Raw genomic sequence first — 24315 nt, forward strand, 5'->3', positions numbered from 1 at the left:
TGGGCGTCAGCTTGTTCTCCATATCGCACTGCCCTGGATTACGTGTGAGATAGGAGAGAGGGAGCCCACTCCATTGGCGTCAGCTTGCTCTCCATATCGTACTGCCCTGGTTTACGTGTGAGATAGGAGAGAGGGAGCCCACTCCATTGGCGTCAGCTTGCTCTCCATATCGTACTGCCCTGGTTTACGTGTGAGATAGGAGAGAGGGAGCCCACTCCATTGGCGTCAGCTTGCTCTACATATCGCACTGCCCTGGCTTACCTGTGAGACAGGGGAGAGGGAGCCGGCTCCATGGGCGTCAGCTTGCTCTCCGTATCGTACTGCCCTGGTTTAAGTGTTACACAGGAGAGAGGGAGCCGGCTCCATGGGCGTCAGCTTGCACTCCGTATCGCACTATCCTGGCTTACGTGTGAGACAGGAGAGAGGGAGACGGCTGCATTGGCATCAGCTTGCTCTCCATATCTCATTGCCCAGGCTTACGTGTGAGACAGGAGAGAGGCAGCCGGCTCCATGGGCGTCAGCTTGCTCTCCGTATCGCACTGCCCTGGCTTACGTGTGAGACAGGAGAGAGGGAGCCGGCCCCATGGGCGTCAGCTTGCTCTCCATATCGCACTGCCCAGGCTTACGTGTGAGACAGGAGAGAGGGAGCCGGCTCCATGGGCGTCAGCTTGCTCTCCGTTTCGCTCTGCCCTGGCTTACGTGTGAGACAGGAGAGAGGGAGCCGGCTCCATGGGCGTCAGCTTGCTCTCCATATCACACTGCCCTGGCTTACGTGTCAGACAGGAGAGAGGGAGCTGGCTCCATGGGCGTCAGCTTGCTCTCCATATCGCACTTCCCTGGCTTTCGTGTGAGACACGAGAGAGGGAGCGGACCCCATGGGCGTCAGCTTGCTCTCCGTATCGCACTGCCCTGGCTTACGTGTGAGACAGGAGAGAGGGAGCCGGCTCCATGGGCGTCAGCTTGCTCTCCATATCGCATTGCCCAGGCTTACATGTGAGACAGGAGAGAGGGAGCCGGCTCCATGGGCGTCAGCTTGCTCTCCATATCGCACTGCCCTGGCTTACGTGTGAGACACGAGAGTGGGAGCAGGCTCCATGGGCGTCAGCTTGCTCTCCATATCGCACTGACCTGCCTTACATGTGAGACAGGAGAGAGGGAGCCGGCTCCATGGGCCTCAGATTGCTCTCCATATCGCACTGACCTGCCTTACATGTGAGACAGGAGAGAGGGAGCCCGCTCCATGGGCGTCAGCTTGCTCTGCACATCGAACTGCCCTGGCTTACGTCTGAGACATGAGAGAGAGAGCCCCCTCCATGCGGGTCAGCTTGCTCTCCGTATCGCACTGCCCTGGCTTACGTGTGAGACAAGAGAGAGGGAGCCGGCTCCATGGGCGTCAGCTTGCTCTCCATATCGCACTGCCCTGGCTTACGTGTGAGACAGGAGAGAGGGAGCCGGCTCCATGGGCGTCAGCTTGCTCTCCATATCGCACTGCCCTGGCTTACCTGTGAGACAGGAGAGAGGGAGCCGGCTCCATGGGCGTCAGCTTGCTCTCCATATCGCACTGCCCTGGCTTACGTGTGAGACAGGAGAGAAGGAGCCGGCTCCATGGGCGTCAGTTTGCTCTCCATATCGTACAGCCCTGGCTTACCTGTGAGACAGGAGAGAGGGAGCCGGCTCCATGGGCGTCAGCTTGCTCTCCATATCACACTGCCCTGGCTTACGTGTGAGACAGGAGAGAGGAAGCCGTCTCCATGGGCGTCAGCTTGTTCTCCATATCGCACTGCCCTGGCTTAAGTGTGAGACATGAGAGAGGGAGCCGGCTCCATGGGCGTCAGCTTGTTCTCCATATCGCACTGCCCTGGCTTACGTGTGAGATAGGAGAGAGGGAGCCCACTCCATTGGCGTCAGCTTGCTCTCCATATCGTACTGCCCTGGTTTACGTGTGAGATAGGAGAGAGGGAGCCCACTCCATTGGCGTCAGCTTGCTCTCCATATCGTACTGCCCTGGTTTACGTGTGAGATAGGAGAGAGGGAGCCCACTCCATTGGCGTCAGCTTGCTCTACATATCGCACTGCCCTGGCTTACCTGTGAGACAGGGGAGAGGGAGCCGGCTCCATGGGCGTCAGCTTGCTCTCCGTATCGTACTGCCCTGGTTTAAGTGTGACACAGGAGAGAGGGAGCCGGCTCCATGGGCGTCAGCTTGCTCTCCGTATCGCACTATCCTGGCTTACGTGTGAGACAGGAGAGAGGGAGCCGGCTGCATTGGCATCAGCTTGCTCTCCATATCTCATTGCCCAGGCTTACGTGTGAGACAGGAGAAAGGGAGCCGGCTCCATGGGCGTCAGCTTGCTCTCCGTATCGCACTGCCCTGGCTTACGTGTGAGACAGGAGGGAGGGAGCCGTCTCCATGGGCGTCAGCTTGCTCTCCATATCGCATTGCCCAGGCTTACATGTGAGACAGGATAGAGGGAGCCGGCTTCATGGGCGTCAGCTTGCTCTCCGTATCGCACTGCCCTGGCTTACATGTGAGACAGGAGAGAGGGAGCCGGCACCATGGGCGTCAGCTTGCTCTCCGTATAGCACAGCCCTGGCTTACATGTGAGACAGGATAGAGGGAGCCGGCTTCATGGGCGTCAGCTTGCTCTCCATATCGCACTGCTCTGGCTTACGTGTGAGACACGAGAGCGGGAGAAGGCTCCATGGGCGTCAGCTTGCTCTCCATATCGCACTGACCTGCCTTACATGTGAGACAGGAGAGAGGGAGCCGGCTCCATGGGCGTCAGCTTGCACTTCGCATCGAACTGCCCTGGCTTACGTCTGAGACATGAGAGAGGGAGCCCGCTCCATGGGGGTCAGCTTGCTCTCCGTATCGCACTGCCCTGGCTTACGTGTGAGACAAGAGAGAGGGAGCCGGCTCCATGGGCGTCAGCTTGCTCTCCATATCGCACTGCCCTGGCTTACGTGTGAGACAAGAGAGAGGGAGCCGGCTCCATGGGCGTCAGCTTGCTCTCCATATCGCACTGCCCTGGCTTACGTGTGAGACAGGAGAGAGGGAGCCGGCTCCATGGGCGTCAGCTTGCTCTCCGTATCGCACTGCCCTGGCTTACGTGTGAGACAGGAGAGAGGGAGCCGGCTCCATGGGCGTCAGCTTGCTCTCCATATCGCACTGCCCTGGCTTACGTGTGAGACAGGGGAGAGGGAGCCGGCTCCATGGGCGTCAGCTTGCTCTCCGTATCGCACTGCCCTGGATTACGTGTGAGACAGGGGAGAGGGAGCCGGCTCCATGGGCGTCAGCTTGCTCTCCGTATCGTACTGCCCTGGTTTAAGTGTGACACAGGAGAGAGGGAGCCGGCTCCATGGGCGTCAGCTTGCTCTCCGTATCGTACTGCCCTGGCTTAAGTGCGAGACAGGAGAGAGGCAGCCGGCTCCATGGGCGTCAGCTTGCTCTCCGTATCGCACTGCCCTGGCTTAGGTGTGAGACAGGAGAGAGGGAGCCGGCCCCATGGGCGTCAGCTTGCTCTCCATATCGTACTGCCCAGGCTTACATGTGAGACAGGAGAGAGGGAGCTGGCTCCATGGGCGTCAGCTTGCTCTCCATATCGCACTGCCCAGGCTTACGTGTGAGACAGGAGAGAGGGATCCGGCTCCATGGGCGTCAGCTTGCTCTCCGTATCGCTCTGCCTGGCTTACGTGTGAGACAGGAGAGAGGGAGCCGGCTCCATGGGCGTCAGCTTGCTCTCCATATCACACTGCCCTGGCTTACGTGTGAGACAGGAGAGAGGGAGCCGGCTCCATGGGCGTCAGCTTGCTCTCCATATCACACTGCCCTGGCTTACGTGTCAGACAGGAGAGAGGGAGCTGGCTCCATGGGCGTCAGCTTGCTCTCCGTAACGCACTGCCCTGGCTTACGTGTGAGACAGGAGATAGGGAGCCGACTCCATGGGTGTCAGCTTGCTCTCCATATCGCACTTCCCTGGCTTTCGTGTGAGACACGAGAGAGGGAGCGGGCCCCATGGGCGTCAGCTTGCTCTCCGTATCGCACTGCCCTGGCTTACGTGTGAGACAGGAGAGAGGGAGCCGGCTCCATGGGCGTCAGCTTGCTCTCCATATCGCATTGCCCAGGCTTACATGTGAGACAGGAGAGAGGGAGCCGGCTCCATGGGCGTCAGCTTGCTCTCCATATCGCACTGCCCTGGCTTACGTGTGAGACACGAGAGTGGGAGCAGGCTCCATGGGCGTCAGCTTGCTCTCCATATCGCACTGACCTGCCTTACATGTGAGACAGGAGAGAGGGAGCCGGCTCCATGGGCCTCAGCTTGCTCTCCATATCGCACTGACCTGCCTTACATGTGAGAAAGGAGAGAGGGAGCCCGCTCCATGGGCGTCAGCTTGCTCTGCGCATCGAACTGCCCTGGCTTACGTCTGAGACATGAGAGAGAGAGCCCCCTCCATGCGGGTCAGCTTGATCTCCGTATCGCACTGCCCTGGCTTACGTGTGAGACAAGAGAGAGGGAGCCGGCTCCATGGGCGTCAGCTTGCTCTCCATATCGCACTGCCCTGGCTTACGTGTGAGACAGGAGACAGGGAGCCGGCTTCATGGGCGTCAGCTTGCTCTCCGTATCGCACTGCCCTGGCTTACATGTGAGACAGGAGAGAGGGAGCCGGCACCATGGGCGTCAGCTTGCTCTCCGTATAGCACAGCCCTGGCTTACATGTGAGACAGGATAGAGGGAGCCGGCTTCATGGGCGTCAGCTTGCTCTCCATATCGCACTGCTCTGGCTTACGTGTGAGACACGAGAGCGGGAGAAAGCTCCATGGGCGTCAGCTTGCTCTCCATATCGCACTAACCTGCCTTACATGTGAGACAGGAGAGAGGGAGCCGGCTCCATGGGCGTCAGCTTGCTCTTCGCATCGAACTGCCCTGGCTTACATCTGAGACATGAGAGAGGGAGCCCGCTCCATGGGGGTCAGCTTGCTCTCCGTATCGCACTGCCCTGGCTTACGTGTGAGACAAGAGAGAGGGAGCCGGCTCCATGGGCGTCAGCTTGCTCTCCATATCGCACTGCCCTGGCTTACGTGTGAGTCAGGAGAGAGGGAGCCGGCTCCATGGGCGTCAGCTTGCTCTCCATATCGCACAGCCCTGGCTTACGTGTGAGACAGGGGAGAGGGAGCCGGCTCCATTGGCGTAAGCTTGCTCTCCGTATCGTACTGCCCTGGTTTAAGTGTGACACAGGAGAGAGGGAGCCGGCTCCATGGGCGTCAGCTTGCTCTCCGTATCGTACTGCCCTGGCTTAAGTGTGAGACAGGAGAGAGGCAGCCGGCTCCATGGGCGTCAGCTTGCTCTCCGTATCGCACTGCCCTGGCTTACGTATGAGACAGGAGAGAGGGAGCCGGCCCCATGGGCGTCAGCTTGCTCTCCATATCGTACTGCCCAGGCTTACGTGTGAGACAGGAGAGAGGGAGCTGGCTCCATGGGCGTCAGCTTGCTCTCCGTATCGCACTGCCCAGGCTTACGTGTGAGACAGGAGAGAGGGAGCCGGCTCCATGGGCGTCAGCTTGCTCTCCGTATCGCTCTGCCCTGGCTTACGTGTGAGACAGGAGAGAGGGAGCCGGCTCCATGGGCGTCAGCTTGCTCTCCATATCACACTGCCCTGGCTTACGTGTGAGACAGGAGAGAGGGAGCCGGCTCCATGGGCGTCAGCTTGCTCTCCGTATCACACTGCCCTGGCTTACGTGTCAGACAGGAGAGAGGGAGCTGGCTCCATGGGCGTCAGCTTGCTCTCCGTAACGCACTGCCCTGGCTTACGTGTGAGACATGAGAGAGGGAGCCGGCTCCATGGGCGTCAGCTTGTTCTCCATATCGCACTGCCCTGGATTACGTGTGAGATAGGAGAGAGGGAGCCCACTCCATTGGCGTCAGCTTGCTCTCCATATCGTACTGCCCTGGTTTACGTGTGAGATAGGAGAGAGGGAGCCCACTCCATTGGCGTCAGCTTGCTCTCCATATCGTACTGCCCTGGTTTACGTGTGAGATAGGAGAGAGGGAGCCCACTCCATTGGCGTCAGCTTGCTCTACATATCGCACTGCCCTGGCTTACCTGTGAGACAGGGGAGAGGGAGCCGGCTCCATGGGCGTCAGCTTGCTCTCCGTATCGTACTGCCCTGGTTTAAGTGTGACACAGGAGAGAGGGTGCCGGCTCCATGGGCGTCAGCTTGCTCTCCGTATCGCACTGCCCTGGCTTACGTGTGAGACAGGAGAGAGGGAGCCGGCCCCATGGGCGTCAGCTTGCTCTCCATATCGCACTGCCCAGGCTTACGTGTGAGACAGGAGAGAGGGAGCCGGCTCCATGGGCGTCAGCTTGCTCTCCGTTTCGCTCTGCCCTGGCTTACGTGTGAGACAGGAGAGAGGGAGCCGGCTCCATGGGCGTCAGCTTGCTCTCCATATCACACTGCCCTGGCTTACGTGTGAGACAGGAGAGAGGGAGCCGGCTCCATGGGCGTCAGCTTGCTCTCCATATCACACTGCCCTGGCTTACGTGTCAGACAGGAGAGAGGGAGCTGGCTCCATGGGCGTCATCTTGCTCTCCATATCGCACTTCCCTGGCTTTCGTGTGAGACACGAGAGAGGGAGCGGACCCCATGGGCGTCAGCTTGCTCTCCGTATCGCACTGCCCTGGCTTACGTGTGAGACAGGAGAGAGGGAGCCGGCTCCATGGGCGTCAGCTTGCTCTCCATATCGCATTGCCCAGGCTTACATGTGAGACAGGAGAGAGGGAGCCGGCTCCATGGGCGTCAGCTTGCTCTCCATATCGCACTGCCCTGGCTTACGTGTGAGACACGAGAGTGGGAGCAGGCTCCATGGGCGTCAGCTTGCTCTCCATATCGCACTGACCTGCCTTACATGTGAGACAGGAGAGAGGGAGCCGGCTCCATGGGCCTCAGATTGCTCTCCATATCGCACTGACCTGCCTTACATGTGAGACAGGAGAGAGGGAGCCCGCTCCATGGGCGTCAGCTTGCTCTGCACATCGAACTGCCCTGGCTTACGTCTGAGACATGAGAGAGAGAGCCCCCTCCATGCGGGTCAGCTTGCTCTCCGTATCGCACTGCCCTGGCTTACGTGTGAGACAAGAGAGAGGGAGCCGGCTCCATGGGCGTCAGCTTGCTCTCCATATCGCACTGCCCTGGCTTACGTGTGAGACAGGAGAGAGGGAGCCGGCTCCATGGGCGTCAGCTTGCTCTCCATATCGCACTGCCCTGGCTTACCTGTGAGACAGGAGAGAGGGAGCCGGCTCCATGGGCGTCAGCTTGCTCTCCATATCGCACTGCCCTGGCTTACGTGTGAGACAGGAGAGAAGGAGCCGGCTCCATGGGCGTCAGTTTGCTCTCCATATCGTACAGCCCTGGCTTACCTGTGAGACAGGAGAGAGGGAGCCGGCTCCATGGGCGTCAGCTTGCTCTCCATATCACACTGCCCTGGCTTACGTGTGAGACAGGAGAGAGGAAGCCGTCTCCATGGGCGTCAGCTTGTTCTCCATATCGCACTGCCCTGGCTTAAGTGTGAGACATGAGAGAGGGAGCCGGCTCCATGGGCGTCAGCTTGTTCTCCATATCGCACTGCCCTGGCTTACGTGTGAGATAGGAGAGAGGGAGCCCACTCCATTGGCGTCAGCTTGCTCTCCATATCGTACTGCCCTGGTTTACGTGTGAGATAGGAGAGAGGGAGCCCACTCCATTGGCGTCAGCTTGCTCTCCATATCGTACTGCCCTGGTTTACGTGTCAGATAGGAGAGAGGGAGCCCACTCCATTGGCGTCAGCTTGCTCTACATATCGCACTGCCCTGGCTTACCTGTGAGACAGGGGAGAGGGAGCCGGCTCCATGGGCGTCAGCTTGCTCTCCGTATCGTACTGCCCTGGTTTAAGTGTGACACAGGAGAGAGGGAGCCGGCTCCATGGGCGTCAGCTTGCTCTCCGTATCGCACTATCCTGGCTTACGTGTGAGACAGGAGAGAGGGAGCCGGCTGCATTGGCATCAGCTTGCTCTCCATATCTCATTGCCCAGGCTTACGTGTGAGACAGGAGAAAGGGAGCCGGCTCCATGGGCGTCAGCTTGCTCTCCGTATCGCACTGCCCTGGCTTACGTGTGAGACAGGAGAGAGGGAGCCGTCTCCATGGGCGTCAGCTTGCTCTCCATATCGCATTGCCCAGGCTTACATGTGAGACAGGATAGAGGGAGCCGGCTTCATGGGCGTCAGCTTGCTCTCCGTATCGCACTGCCCTGGCTTACATGTGAGACAGGAGAGAGGGAGCCGGCACCATGGGCGTCAGCTTGCTCTCCGTATAGCACAGCCCTGGCTTACATGTGAGACAGGATAGAGGGAGCCGGCTTCATGGGCGTCAGCTTGCTCTCCATATCGCACTGCTCTGGCTTACGTGTGAGACACGAGAGCGGGAGAAGGCTCCATGGGCGTCAGCTTGCTCTCCGTATCGCACTGCCCTGGCTTACGTGTGAGACAGGAGAGAGGGAGCCGGCCCCATGGGCGTCAGCTTGCTCTCCATATCGCATTGCCCAGGCTTACATGTGAGACAGGATAGAGGGAGCCGGCTTCATGGGCGTCAGCTTGCTCTCCGTATCGCACTGCCCTGGCTTACGTGTGAGACAAGAGAGAGGGAGCCGGCTCCATGGGCGTCAGCTTGCTCTCCATATCGCACTGCCCTGGCTTACGTGTGAGACAAGAGAGAGGGAGCCGGCTCCATGGGCGTCAGCTTGCTCTCCATATCGCACTGCCCTGGCTTACGTGTGAGACAGGAGAGAGGGAGCCGGCTCCATGGGCGTCAGCTTGCTCTCCGTATCGCACTGCCCTGGCTTACGTGTGAGACAGGAGAGAGGGAGCCGGCTCCATGGGCGTCAGCTTGCTCTCCATATCGCACTGCCCTGGCTTACGTGTGAGACAGGGGAGAGGGAGCCGGCTCCATGGGCGTCAGCTTGCTCTCCGTATCGCACTGCCCTGGTTTACGTGTGAGACAGGGGAGAGGGAGCCGGCTCCATGGGCGTCAGCTTGCTCTCCGTATCGTACTGCCCTGGTTTAAGTGTGACACAGGAGAGAGGGAGCCGGCTCCATGGGCGTCAGCTTGCTCTCCGTATCGTACTGCCCTGGCTTAAGTGTGAGACAGGAGAGAGGCAGCCGGCTCCATGGGCGTCAGCTTGCTCTCCGTATCGCACTGCCCTGGCTTACGTGTGAGACAGGAGAGAGGGAGCCGGCCCCATGGGCGTCAGCTTGCTCTCCATATCGTACTGCCCAGGCTTACATGTGAGACAGGAGAGAGGGAGCTGGCTCCATGGGCGTCAGCTTGCTCTCCATATCGCACTGCCCAGGCTTACGTGTGAGACAGGAGAGAGGGATCCGGCTCCATGGGCGTCAGCTTGCTCTCCGTATCGCTCTGCCTGGCTTACGTGTGAGACAGGAGAGAGGGAGCCGGCTCCATGGGCGTCAGCTTGCTCTCCATATCACACTGCCCTGGCTTACGTGTGAGACAGGAGAGAGGGAGCCGGCTCCATGGGCGTCAGCTTGCTCTCCATATCACACTGCCCTGGCTTACGTGTCAGACAGGAGAGAGGGAGCTGGCTCCATGGGCGTCAGCTTGCTCTCCGTAACGCACTGCCCTGGCTTACGTGTGAGACAGGAGATAGGGAGCCGACTCCATGGGTGTCAGCTTGCTCTCCATATCGCACTTCCCTGGCTTTCGTGTGAGACACGAGAGAGGGAGCGGGCCCCATGGGCGTCAGCTTGCTCTCCGTATCGCACTGCCCTGGCTTACGTGTGAGACAGGAGAGAGGGAGCCGGCTCCATGGGCGTCAGCTTGCTCTCCATATCGCATTGCCCAGGCTTACATGTGAGACAGGAGAGAGGGAGCCGGCTCCATGGGCGTCAGCTTGCTCTCCATATCGCACTGCCCTGGCTTACGTGTGAGACACGAGAGTGGGAGCAGGCTCCATGGGCGTCAGCTTGCTCTCCATATCGCACTGACCTGCCTTACATGTGAGACAGGAGAGAGGGAGCCGGCTCCATGGGCCTCAGCTTGCTCTCCATATCGCACTGACCTGCCTTACATGTGAGAAAGGAGAGAGGGAGCCCGCTCCATGGGCGTCAGCTTGCTCTGCGCATCGAACTGCCCTGGCTTACGTCTGAGACATGAGAGAGAGAGCCCCCTCCATGCGGGTCAGCTTGCTCTCCGTATCGCACTGCCCTGGCTTACGTGTGAGACAAGAGAGAGGGAGCCGGCTCCATGGGCGTCAGCTTGCTCTCCATATCGCACTGCCCTGGCTTACGTGTGAGACAGGAGACAGGGAGCCGGCTTCATGGGCGTCAGCTTGCTCTCCGTATCGCACTGCCCTGGCTTACATGTGAGACAGGAGAGAGGGAGCCGGCACCATGGGCGTCAGCTTGCTCTCCGTATAGCACAGCCCTGGCTTACATGTGAGACAGGATAGAGGGAGCCGGCTTCATGGGCGTCAGCTTGCTCTCCATATCGCACTGCTCTGGCTTACGTGTGAGACACGAGAGCGGGAGAAAGCTCCATGGGCGTCAGCTTGCTCTCCATATCGCACTGACCTGCCTTACATGTGAGACAGGAGAGAGGGAGCCGGCTCCATGGGCGTCAGCTTGCTCTTCGCATCGAACTGCCCTGGCTTACGTCTGAGACATGAGAGAGGGAGCCCGCTCCATGGGGGTCAGCTTGCTCTCCGTATCGCACTGCCCTGGCTTACGTGTGAGACAAGAGAGAGGGAGCCGGCTCCATGGGCGTCAGCTTGCTCTCCATATCGCACTGCCCTGGCTTACGTGTGAGACAGGAGAGAGGGAGCCGGCTCCATGGGCGTCAGCTTGCTCTCAATATCGCACAGCCCTGGCTTACGTGTGAGACAGGGGAGAGGGAGCCGGCTCCATTGGCGTCAGCTTGCTCTCCGTATCGTACTGCCCTGGTTTAAGTGTGACACAGGAGAGAGGGAGCCGGCTCCATGGGCGTCAGCTTGCTCTCCGTATCGTACTGCCCTGGCTTAAGTGTGAGACAGGAGAGAGGCAGCCGGCTCCATGGGCGTCAGCTTGCTCTCCGTATCGCACTGCCCTGGCTTACGTATGAGACAGGAGAGAGGGAGCCGGCCCCATGGGCGTCAGCTTGCTCTCCATATCGTACTGCCCAGGCTTACGTGTGAGACAGGAGAGAGGGAGCTGGCTCCATGGGCGTCAGCTTGCTCTCCATATCGCACTGCCCAGGCTTACGTGTGAGACAGGAGAGAGGGAGCCGGCTCCATGGGCGTCAGCTTGCTCTCCGTATCGCTCTGCCCTGGCTTACGTGTGAGACAGGAGAGAGGGAGCCGGCTCCATGGGCGTCAGCTTGCTCTCCATATCACACTGCCCTGGCTTACGTGTGAGACAGGAGAGAGGGAGCCGGCTCCATGGGCGTCAGCTTGCTCTCCATATCACACTGCCCTGGCTTACGTGTCAGACAGGAGAGAGGGAGCTGGCTCCATGGGCGTCAGCTTGCTCTCCGTAACGCACTGCCCTGGCTTACGTGTGAGACAGGAGATAGGGAGCCGACTCCATGGGTGTCAGCTTGCTCTCCATATCGCACTTCCCTGGCTTTCGTGTGAGACACGAGAGAGGGAGCGGGCCCCATGGGCGTCAGCTTGCTCTCCGTATCGCACTGCCCTGGCTTACGTGTGAGACAGGAGAGAGGGAGCCGGCTCCATGGGCGTCAGCTTGCTCTCCATATCGCATTGCCCAGGCTTACATGTGAGACAGGAGAGAGGGAGCCGGCTCCATGGGCGTCAGCTTGCTCTCCATATCGCACTGCCCTGGCTTACGTGTGAGACACGAGAGTGGGAGCAGGCTCCATGGGCGTCAGCTTGCTCTCCATATCGCACTGACCTGCCTTACATGTGAGACAGGAGAGAGGGAGCCGGCTCCATGGGCCTCAGATTGCTCTCCATATCGCACTGACCTGCCTTACATGTGAGACAGGAGAGAGGGAGCCCGCTCCATGGGCGTCAGCTTGCTCTGCACATCGAACTGCCCTGGCTTACGTCTGAGACATGAGAGAGAGAGCCCCCTCCATGCGGGTCAGCTTGCTCTCCGTATCGCACTGCCCTGGCTTACGTGTGAGACAAGAGAGAGGGAGCCGGCTCCATGGGCGTCAGCTTGCTCTCCATATCGCACTGCCCTGGCTTACGTGTGAGACAGGAGAGAGGGAGCCGGCTCCATGGGCGTCAGCTTGCTCTCCATATCGCACTGCCCTGGCTTACCTGTGAGACAGGAGAGAGGGAGCCGGCTCCATGGGCGTCAGCTTGCTCTCCATATCGCACTGCCCTGGCTTACGTGTGAGACAGGAGAGAAGGAGCCGGCTCCATGGGCGTCAGTTTGCTCTCCATATCGTACAGCCCTGGCTTACCTGTGAGACAGGAGAGAGGGAGCCGGCTCCATGGGCGTCAGCTTGCTCTCCATATCACACTGCCCTGGCTTACGTGTGAGACAGGAGAGAGGAAGCCGTCTCCATGGGCGTCAGCTTGTTCTCCATATCGCACTGCCCTGGCTTAAGTGTGAGACATGAGAGAGGGAGCCGGCTCCATGGGCGTCAGCTTGTTCTCCATATCGCACTGCCCTGGCTTACGTGTGAGATAGGAGAGAGGGAGCCCACTCCATTGGCGTCAGCTTGCTCTCCATATCGTACTGCCCTGGTTTACGTGTGAGATAGGAGAGAGGGAGCCCACTCCATTGGCGTCAGCTTGCTCTCCATATCGTACTGCCCTGGTTTACGTGTGAGATAGGAGAGAGGGAGCCCACTCCATTGGCGTCAGCTTGCTCTACATATCGCACTGCCCTGGCTTACCTGTGAGACAGGGGAGAGGGAGCCGGCTCCATGGGCGTCAGCTTGCTCTCCGTATCGTACTGCCCTGGTTTAAGTGTGACACAGGAGAGAGGGAGCCGGCTCCATGGGCGTCAGCTTGCTCTCCGTATCGCACTATCCTGGCTTACGTGTGAGACAGGAGAGAGGGAGCCGGCTGCATTGGCATCAGCTTGCTCTCCATATCTCATTGCCCAGGCTTACGTGTGAGACAGGAGAGAGGCAGCCGGCTCCATGGGCGTCAGCTTGCTCTCCGTATCGCACTGCCCTGGCTTACGTGTGAGACAGGAGAGAGGGAGCCGGCCCCATGGGCGTCAGCTTGCTCTCCATATCGCACTGCCCAGGCTTACGTGTGAGACAGGAGAGAGGGAGCCGGCTCCATGGGCGTCAGCTTGCTCTCCGTTTCGCTCTGCCCTGGCTTACGTGTGAGACAGGAGAGAGGGAGCCGGCTCCATGGGCGTCAGCTTGCTCTCCATATCACACTGCCCTGGCTTACGTGTGAGACAGGAGAGAGGGAGCCGGCTCCATGGGCGTCAGCTTGCTCTCCATATCACACTGCCCTGGCTTACGTGTGAGACAGGAGAGAGGAAGCCGTCTCCATGGGCGTCAGCTTGTTCTCCATATCGCACTGCCCTGGCTTAAGTGTGAGACATGAGAGAGGGAGCCGGCTCCATGGGCGTCAGCTTGTTCTCCATATCGCACTGCCCTGGCTTACGTGTGAGATAGGAGAGAGGGAGCCCACTCCATTGGCGTCAGCTTGCTCTCCATATCGTACTGCCCTGGTTTACGTGTGAGATAGGAGAGAGGGAGCCCACTCCATTGGCGTCAGCTTGCTCTCCATATCGTACTGCCCTGGTTTACGTGTGAGATAGGAGAGAGGGAGCCCACTCCATTGGCGTCAGCTTGCTCTACATATCGCACTGCCCTGGCTTACCTGTGAGACAGGGGAGAGGGAGCCGGCTCCATGGGCGTCAGCTTGCTCTCCGTATCGTACTGCCCTGGTTTAAGTGTGACACAGGAGAGAGGGAGCCGGCTCCATGGGCGTCAGCTTGCTCTCCGTATCGCACTATCCTGGCTTACGTGTGAGACAGGAGAGAGGGAGCCGGCTGCATTGGCATCAGCTTGCTCTCCATATCTCATTGCCCAGGCTTACGTGTGAGACAGGAGAAAGGGAGCCGGCTCCATGGGCGTCAGCTTGCTCTCCGTATCGCACTGCCCTGGCTTACGTGTGAGACAGGAGAGAGGGAGCCGTCTCCATGGGCGTCAGCTTGCTCTCCATATCGCATTGCCCAGGCTTACATGTGAGACAGGATAGAGGGAGCCGGCTTCATGGGCGTCAGCTTGCTCTCCGTATCGCACTGCCCTGGCTTACATGTGAGACAGGAGAGAGGGAGCCGGCACCATGGGCGTCAGCTTGCTCTCCGTATAGCACAGCCCTGGCTTACATGTGAGACAGGATAGAGGGAGCCGGCTTCATGGGCGTCAGCTTGCTCTCCATATCGCACTGCTCTGGCTTACGTGTGAGACACGAGAGCGGGAGAAGGCTCCATGGGCGTCAGCTTGCTCTCCATATCGCACTGACCTGCCTTACATGTGAGACAGGAGAGAGGGAGCCGGCTCCATGGGCGTCAGCTTGCACTTCGCATCGAACTGCCCTGGCTTACGTCTGAGACATGAGAGAGGGAGCCCGCTCCATGGGGGTCAGCTTGCTCTCCGTATCGCACTGCCCTGGCTTACGTGTGAGACAAGAGAGAGGGAGCCGGCTCCATGGGCGTCAGCTTGCTCTCCATATCGCACTGCCCTGGCTTACGTGTGAGACAAGAGAGAGGGAGCCGGCTCCATGGGCGTCAGCTTGCTCTCCATATCGCACTGCCCTGGCTTACGTGTGAGACAGGAGAGAGGGAGCCGGCTCCATGCGCGTCAGCTTGCTCTCCGTATCGCACTGCCCTGGCTTACGTGTGAGACAGGAGAGAGGGAGCCGGCTCCATGGGCGTCAGCTTGCTCTCCATATCGCACTGCCCTGGCTTACGTGTGAGACAGGGGAGAGGGAGCCGGCTCCATGGGCGTCAGCTTGCTCTCCGTATCGCACTGCCCTGGTTTACGTGTGAGACAGGGGAGAGGGAGCCGGCTCCATGGGCGTCAGCTTGCTCTCCGTATCGTACTGCCCTGGTTTAAGTGTGACACAGGAGAGAGGGAGCCGGCTCCATGGGCGTCAGCTTGCTCTCCGTATCGTACTGCCCTGGCTTAAGTGTGAGACAGGAGAGAGGCAGCCGGCTCCATGGGCGTCAGCTTGCTCTCCGTATCGCACTGCCCTGGCTTACGTGTGAGACAGGAGAGAGGGAGCCGGCCCCATGGGCGTCAGCTTGCTCTCCATATCGTACTGCCCAGGCTTACATGTGAGACAGGAGAGAGGGAGCTGGCTCCATGGGCGTCAGCTTGCTCTCCATATCGCACTGCCCAGGCTTACGTGTGAGACAGGAGAGAGGGATCCGGCTCCATGGGCGTCAGCTTGCTCTCCGTATCACTCTGCCTGGCTTACGTGTGAGACAGGAGAGAGGGAGCCGGCTCCATGGGCGTCAGCTTGCTCTCCATATCACACTGCCCTGGCTTACGTGTGAGACAGGAGAGAGGGAGCCGGCTCCATGGGCGTCAGCTTGCTCTCCATATCACACTGCCCTGGCTTACGTGTCAGACAGGAGAGAGGGAGCTGGCTCCATGGGCGTCAGCTTGCTCTCCGTAACGCACTGCCCTGGCTTACGTGTGAGACAGGAGATAGGGAGCCGACTCCATGGGTGTCAGCTTGCTCTCCATATCGCACTTCCCTGGCTTTCGTGTGAGACACGAGAGAGGGAGCGGGCCCCATGGGCGTCAGCTTGCTCTCCGTATCGCACTGCCCTGGCTTACGTGTGAGACAGGAGAGAGGGAGCCGGCTCCATGGGCGTCAGCTTGCTCTCCATATCGCATTGCCCAGGCTTACATGTGAGACAGGAGAGAGGGAGCCGGCTCCATGGGCGTCAGCTTGCTCTCCATATCGCACAGCCCTGGCCTACGTGTGAGACACGAGAGTGGGAGCAGGCTCCATGGGCGTCAGCTTGCTCTCCATATCGCACTGACCTGCCTTACATGTGAGACAGGAGAGAGGGAGCCGGCTCCATGGGCCTCAGCTTGCTCTCCATATCGCACTGACCTGCCTTACATGTGAGAAAGGAGAGAGGGAGCCCGCTCCATGGGCGTCAGCTTGCTCTGCGCATCGAACTGCCCTGGCTTACGTCTGAGACATGAGAGAGAGAGCCCCCTCCATGCGGGTCAGCTTGCTCTCCGTATCGCACTGCCCTGGCTTACGTGTGAGACAAGAGAGAGGGAGCCGGCTCCATGGGCGTCAGCTTGCTCTCCATATCGCACTGCCCTGGCTTACGTGTGAGACAGGAGACAGGGAGCCGGCTTCATGGGCGTCAGCTTGCTCTCCGTATCGCACTGCCCTGGCTTACATGTGAGACAGGAGAGAGGGAGCCGGCACCATGGGCGTCAGCTTGCTCTCCGTATAGCACAGCCCTGGCTTACATGTGAGACAGGATAGAGGGAGCCGGCTTCATGGGCGTCAGCTTGCTCTCCATATCGCACTGCTCTGGCTTACGTGTGAGACACGAGAGCGGGAGAAAGCTCCATGGGCGTCAGCTTGCTCTCCATATCGCACTGACCTGCCTTACATGTGAGACAGGAGAGAGGGAGCCGGCTCCATGGGCGTCAGCTTGCTCTTCGCATCGAACTGCCCTGGCTTACGTCTGAGACATGAGAGAGGGAGCCCGCTCCATGGGGGTCAGCTTGCTCTCCGTATCGCACTGCCCTGGCTTACGTGTGAGACAAGAGAGAGGGAGCCGGCTCCATGGGCGTCAGCTTGCTCTCCATATCGCACTGCCCTGGCTTACGTGTGAGACAGGAGAGAGGGAGCCGGCTCCATGGGCGTCAGCTTGCTCTCCATATCGCACAGCCCTGGCTTACGTGTGAGACAGGGGAGAGGGAGCCGGCTCCATTGGCGTCAGCTTGCTCTCCGTATCGTACTGCCCTGGTTTAAGTGTGACACAGGAGAGAGGGAGCCGGCTCCATGGGCGTCAGCTTGCTCTCCGTATCGTACTGCCCTGGCTTAAGTGTGAGACAGGAGAGAGGCAGCCGGCTCCATGGGCGTCAGCTTGCTCTCCGTATCGCACTGCCCTGGCTTACGTATGAGACAGGAGAGAGGGAGCCGGCCCCATGGGCGTCAGCTTGCTCTCCATATCGTACTGCCCAGGCTTACGTGTGAGACAGGAGAGAGGGAGCTGGCTCCATGGGCGTCAGCTTGCTCTCCATATCGCACTGCCCAGGCTTACGTGTGAGACAGGAGAGAGGGAGCCGGCTCCATGGGCGTCAGCTTGCTCTCCGTATCGCTCTGCCCTGGCTTACGTGTGAGACAGGAGAGAGGGAGCCGGCTCCATGGGCGTCAGCTTGCTCTCCATATCACACTGCCCTGGCTTACGTGTGAGACAGGAGAGAGGGAGCCGGCTCCATGGGCGTCAGCTTGCTCTCCATATCACACTGCCCTGGCTTACGTGTCAGACAGGAGAGAGGGAGCTGGCTCCATGGGCGTCAGCTTGCTCTCCGTAACGCACTGCCCTGGCTTACGTGTGAGACAGGAGATAGGGAGCCGACTCCATGGGTGTCAGCTTGCTCTCCATATCGCACTTCCCTGGCTTTCGTGTGAGACACGAGAGAGGGAGCGGGCCCCATGGGCGTCAGCTTGCTCTCCGTATCGCACTGCCCTGGCTTACGTGTGAGACAGGAGAGAGGGAGCCGGCTCCATGGGCGTCAGCTTGCTCTCCATATCGCATTGCCCAGGCTTACATGTGAGACAGGAGAGAGGGAGCCGGCTCAATGGGCGTCAGCTTGCTCTCCATATCGCACTGCCCTGGCTTACGTGTGAGACACGAGAGTGGGAGCAGGCTCCATGGGCGTCAGCTTGCTCTCCATATCGCACTGACCTGCCTTACATGTGAGACAGGAGAGAGGGAGCCGGCTCCATGGGCCTCAGCTTGCTCTCCATATCGCACTGACCTGCCTTACATGTGAGACAGGAGAGAGGGAGCCCGCTCCATGGGCGTCAGCTTGCTCTGCGCATCGAACTGCCCTGGCTTACGTCTGAGACATGAGAGAGAGAGCCCCCTCCATGCGGGTCAGCTTGCTCTCCGTATCGCACTGCCCTGGCTTACGTGTGAGACAAGAGAGAGGGAGCCGGCTCCATGGGCGTCAGCTTGCTCTCCATATCGCACTGCCCTGGCTTACGTGTGAGACAGGAGAGAGGGAGCCGGCTCCATGGGCGTCAGCTTGCTCTCCATATCGCACTGCCCTGGCTTACCTGTGAGACAGGAGAGAGGGAGCCGGCTCCATGGGCGTCAGCTTGCTCTCCATATCGCACTGCCCTGGCTTACGTGTGAGACAGGAGAGAAGGAGCCGGCTCCAAGGGCGTCAGCTTGCTCTCCATATCGTACAGCCCTGGCTTACCTGTGAGACAGGAGAGAGGGAGCCGGCTCCATGGGCGTCAGCTTGCTCTCCGTATCGCTCTGCCCTGGCTTACGTGTGAGACAGGAGAGAGGGAGCCGGCTCCATGGGCGTCAGCTTGCTCTCCGTAACGCACTGCCCTGGCTTACGTGTGAGACAGGAGATAGGGAGCCGACTCCATGGGCGTCAGCTTGCTCTCCATATCGCACTTTCCTGGGCTTTCGTGTGAGACACGAGAGAGGGAGCGGGCCCCATGGGCGTCAGCTTGCACTCCGTATCGCACTGCCCTGGCTTACGTGTGAGACAGGAGAGAGGGGGCCGGCTCCATGGGCGTCAGCTTGCTCTCCATATCGCATTGCCCAGGCTTACATGTGAGACAGGAGAGAGGGAGCCGGCTCCATGGGCGTCAGCTTGCTCTCCATATTGCACTGCCCTGGCTTACGTGTGAGACACGAGAGTGGGAGCAGGCTCCATGGGCGTCAGCTTGCTCTCCATATCGCACTGCCCTGGCTTACGTGTGAGACACGAGAGCGGGAGCAGGCTCCATGGGCGTCAGCTTGCTCTCCATATCGCACTGACCTGCCTTATATGTGAGACAGGAGAGAGGGAGCCGGCTCCATGGGCGTCAGCTTGCTCTGCGCATCGAACTGCCCTGGCTTACGTCTGAGACATGAGAGAGGGTGCCCCCTCCATGCGGGTCAGCTTGCTCTCCGTATCGCACTGCCCTGGCTTACGTGTGAGACAGGAGAGAGGGAGCCGGCTCCATGGGCGTCAGCTTGCTCTCCATATCGCACTGCCCTGGCTTACGTGTGAGACAGGAGAGAGGGAGCCGGCTCCATGGGCGTCAGCTTGCTCTCCATATCGTACTGCCCTGGCTTACCTGTGAGACAGGAGAGAGGGAGCCGGCTCCATGGGCGTCAGCTTGCTCTCCATATCTCACTGCCCAGGCTTACGTGTGAGACAGGAGAGAGGGAGCCGGCTCCATGGGCGTCAGCTTGTTCTCCATATCGCACTGCCCTGGCTTACGTGAGAGACAGGAGAGAGCGAGCCGGCTCCATGGGCGTCAGCTTGCTCACCATATCGCACTGCCCCTGCTTACGTGTGAGACACGAGATGGAGCCGGCTCCATGGGCGTCAGCTTGCTCTCCATATCGCACAGCCCTGGCTGACATGTGAGACAGGAGAGAGGGAGCCGGCTCCATGGGCGTCAGCTTGCTCTCCGCATCAAACTGCCCTGGCTTACGTGTGAGACAGGAGAGAGGGAGCCCCCTCCATGGGCGTCAGCTTGCTCTCCACATCAAACTGCCCTGGATTACGTGTGAGACATGAGAGAGGAAGCCCCCTCCATGGGCGTCAGCTTGCTCTCCGTATCGCACTGCCCTGGTTTACGTGTGAGACAGGAGAGAGGGAGTCGGCTCCATGGGCGTCAGCTTGCTCTCCGTATCGCACTGCCCTGGCTTACGTGTGAGACAGGAGAGAGAGAGCCGGCTCCATGGGCGTCAGCTTGCTCTCCATATCGCACTGCCCTGACTTACGTGTGAGACAGGAGAGAGGGAGCCGGCTCCATGGGCGTCAGCTTGCTCTCCATATCGCACTGCCCTGACTTACGTGTGAGACAGGAGAGAGGGAGCCGGCTCCATGGGCGTCAGCTTGCTCTCCATATCGCACTGCCCTGGCTTAAGTGTGAGACAGGAGAGAGGGAGCCGGCTCCATGGGCGTCAGCTTGTTCTCCATATCGCACTGCCCTGGCTTACGTGTGAGACACGAGAGAGGGAGCCGGCTCCATGAGCGTCAGCTTGCTCTCCATATCGCACTGCCCTGGCTTACGTGTGAGACAGGAGAGAGCGAGCCTTCTCCATGGGCGTCAGCTTACTCTCCACATCGATCTGTCCTGGCTTACGTGTGAGAGACGAGAGAGGGAGCCGGCTCCATGGGCGTCAGCTTGTTCTCCATATCGCACTGTCCTGGCTTACGTCTGAGACAGGAGAGAGGGAGCCGGCTCCATGGGCGTCAGCTTGCTCTCCACATCGCACTGCCCTGGCTTACGTGTGACACAGGAGAGAGGGAGCCGGCTTCATGGGCGTATGCTTGCTCTCCACATCGCAGTGCCCTGGCTTACGTGTGACACAGGAGATAGGGAGCCGGGTCCATGAGCGTCAGCTTGCTCTCTGTATCGCACTGCCCTGGCTTACGTGTGAGACAGGAGAGAGGGAGCCGGCTACATCAGCGTCAGCTTGCTCTCCGCATCGAACTGCCCTGGCTTAAGTGTGAGACAGGAGAGAGGCAGCAGGCTCCATGGGCGTCAGCTTGCTCTCCGTATCGCACTGCCCTGGCTTACGTATGAGACAGGAGAGAGGGAGCCGGCCCCATGGGCGTCAGCTTGCTCTCCATATCGTAATGCCCAGGCTTACGTGTGAGACAGGAGAGAGGGAGCTGGCTCCATGGGCGTCAGCTTGCTCTCCATATCGCACTGCCCAGGCTTACGTGTGAGACAGGAGAGAGGGAGCCGGCTCCATGGGCGTCAGCTTGCTCTCCGAATCGCTCTGCCCTGGCTTACGTGTGAGACAGGAGAGAGGGAGCCGGCTCCATGGGCGTCAGCTTGCTCTCCATATCACACTGCCCTGGCTTACGTGTGAGACAGGAGAGAGGGAGCCGGCTCCATGGGCGTCAGCTTGCTCTCCATATCACACTGCCCTGGCTTACGTGTCAGACAGGAGAGAGGGAGCTGGCTCCATGGGCGTCAGCTTGCTCTCCGTAACGCACTGCCCTGGCTTACGTGTGAGACAGGAGATAGGGAGCCGACTCCATGGGTGTCAGCTTGCTCTCCATATCGCACTTCCCTGGCTTTCGTGTGAGACACGAGAGAGGGAGCGGGCCCCATGGGCGTCAGCTTGCTCTCCGTATCGCACTGCCCTGGCTTACGTGTGAGACAGGAGAGAGGGAGCCGGCTCCATGGGCGTCAGCTTGCTCTCCATATCGCATTGCCCAGGCTTACATGTGAGACAGGAGAGAGGGAGCCGGCTCAATGGGCGTCAGCTTGCTCTCCATATCGCACTGCCCTGGCTTACGTGTGAGACACGAGAGTGGGAGCAGGCTCCATGGGCGTCAGCTTGCTCTCCATATCGCACTGACCTGCCTTACATGTGAGACAGGAGAGAGGGAGCCGGCTCCATGGGCCTCAGCTTGCTCTCCATATCGCACTGACCTGCCTTACATGTGAGACAGGAGAGAGGGAGCCCGCTCCATGGGCGTCAGCTTCCTCTGCGCATCGAACTGCCCTGGCTTACGTCTGAGACATGAGATAGAGAGCCCCCTCCATGCGGGTCAGCTTGCTCTCCGTATCGCACTGCCCTGGCTTACGTGTGAGACAAGAGAGAGGGAGCCGGCTCCATGGGCGTCAGCTTGCTCTCCATATCGCACTGCCCTGGCTTACGTGTGAGACAGGAGAGAGGGAGCCGGCTCCATGGGCGTCAGCTTGCTCTCCATATCGCACTGCCCTGGCTTACCTGTGAGACAGGAGAGAGGGAGCCGGCTCCATGGGCGTCAGCTTGCTCTCCATATCGCACTGCCCTGGCTTACGTGTGAGACAGGAGAGAAGGAGCCGGCTCCAAGGGCGTCAGCTTGCTCTCCATATCGTACAGCCCTGGCTTACCTGTGAGACAGGAGAGAGGGAGCCGGCTCCATGGGCGTCAGCTTGCTCTCCATATCACACTGCCCTGGCTTACGTGTGAGACAGGAGTGAGGGAGCCTGCTCCATGGGCGTCAGCTTGCTCTCCGTATCGCTCTGCCCTGGCTTACGTGTGAGACAGGAGAGAGGGAGCCGGCTCCATGGGCGTCAGCTTGCTCTCCGTAACGCACTGCCCTGGCTTACGTGTGAGATAGGAGATAGGGAGCCGACTCCATGGGCGTCAGCTTGCTCTCCATATCGCACTTCCCTGGCTTTCGTGTGAGACACGAGAGAGGGAGCGGGCCCCATGGGCGTCAGCTTGCTCTCCGTATCGCACTGCCCTGGCTTACGTGTGAGACAGGAGAGAGGGAGCCGGCTCCATGGGCGTCAGCTTGCTCTCCATATCGCATTGCCCAGGCTTACATGTGAGACAGGAGAGAGTGAGCCGGCTCCATGGGCGTCAGCTTGCTCTCCATATCGCACTGCCCTGGCTTACGTGTGAGACACGAGAGTGGGAGCAGGCTCCATGGGCGTCAGCTTGCTCTCCATATCACACTGCCCTGGCTTACGTGTGAGACAGGAGAGAAGGAGCCGGCTCCAAGGGCGTCAGCTTGCTCTCCATATCGTACAGCCCTGGCTTACCTGTGAGACAGGAGAGAGGGAGCCGGCTCCATGGGCGTCAGCTTGCTCTCCATATCACACTGCCCTGGCTTACGTGTGAGACAGGAGAGAGGGAGCCTGCTCCATGGGCGTCAGCTTGCTCTCCGTATCGCTCTGCCCTGGCTTACGTGTGAGACAGGAGAGAGGGAGCCGGCTCCATGGGCGTCAGCTTGCTCTCCGTAACGCACTGCCCTGGCTTACGTGTGAGACAGGAGATAGGGAGCCGACTCCATGGGCGTCAGCTTGCTCTCCATATCGCACTTCCCTGGCTTTCGTGTGAGACACGAGAGAGGGAGCGGGCCCCATGGGCGTCAGCTTGCTCTCCGTATCGCACTGCCCTGGCTTACGTGTGAGACAGGAGAGAGGGAGCCGGCTCCATGGGCGTCAGCTTGCTCTCCATATCGCACTGCCCTGGCTTACGTGTGAGACAGGAGAGAGGGAGCCGGCTTCATGGGCGTCAGCTTGCTCTCCGTATCGCACTGCCCTGGCTTACATGTGAGACAGGAGAGAGGGAGCCGGCACCATGGGCGTCAGCTTGCTCTCCGTATAGCACAGCCCTGGCTTACATGTGAGACAGGATAGAGGGAGCCGGCTTCATGGGCGTCAGCTTGCTCTCCATATCGCACTGCTCTGGCTTACGTGTGAGACACGAGAGCGGGAGACGGCTACATGGGCGTCAGCTTGCTCTCCATATCGCACTGACCTGCCTTACATGTGAGACAGGAGAGAGGGAGCCGGCTCCATGGGCGTCAGCTTGCTCTTCGCATCGAACTGCCCTGGCTTACGTCTGAGACATGAGAGAGGGAGCCCGCTCCATGGGGGTCAGCTTGCTCTCCGTATCGCACTGCCCTGGCTTACGTGTGAGACAAGAGAGAGGGAGCCGGCTCCATGGGCGTCAGCTTGCTCTCCATATCGCACTGCCCTGGCTTACGTGTGAGACAGGAGAGAGGGAGCCGGCTCCATGGGCGTCAGCTTGCTCTCCATATCGCACTGCCCTGGCTTACCTGTGAGACAGGAGAAAGGGAGCCGGCTCCATGGGCGTCAGCTTGCTCTCCATATCGCACAGCCCTGGCTTACGTGTGAGACAGGGGAGAGGGAGCCGGCTCCATGGGCGTCAGCTTGCTCTCCGTATCGTACTGCCCTGGTTTAAGTGTGACACAGGAGAGAGGGAGCCGGCTCCATGGGCGTCAGCTTGCTCTCCGTATCGTACTGCCCTGGCTTAAGTGTGAGACAGGAGAGAGGCAGCCGGCTCCATGGGCGTCAGCTTGCTTTCCGTATCGCACTGCCCTGGCTTACGTATGAGACAGGAGAGAGGGAGCCGGCCCCATGGGCGTCAGCTTGCTCTCCATATCGTACTGCCCAGGCTTACGTGTGAGACAGGAGAGAGGGAGCTGGCTCCATGGGCGTCAGCTTGCTCTCCATATCGCACTGCCCAGGCTTACGTGTGAGACAGGAGAGAGGGAGCCGGCTCCATGGGCGTCAGCTTGCTCTCCGTATCGCTCTGCCCTGGCTTACGTGTGAGACAGGAGAGAGGGAGCCGGCTCCATGGGCGTCAG

Source organism: Hemitrygon akajei, chromosome 28 (assembly GCF_048418815.1).
Source record: "Hemitrygon akajei chromosome 28, sHemAka1.3, whole genome shotgun sequence".
Classification (NCBI taxonomy): domain Eukaryota; kingdom Metazoa; phylum Chordata; class Chondrichthyes; order Myliobatiformes; family Dasyatidae; genus Hemitrygon; species Hemitrygon akajei.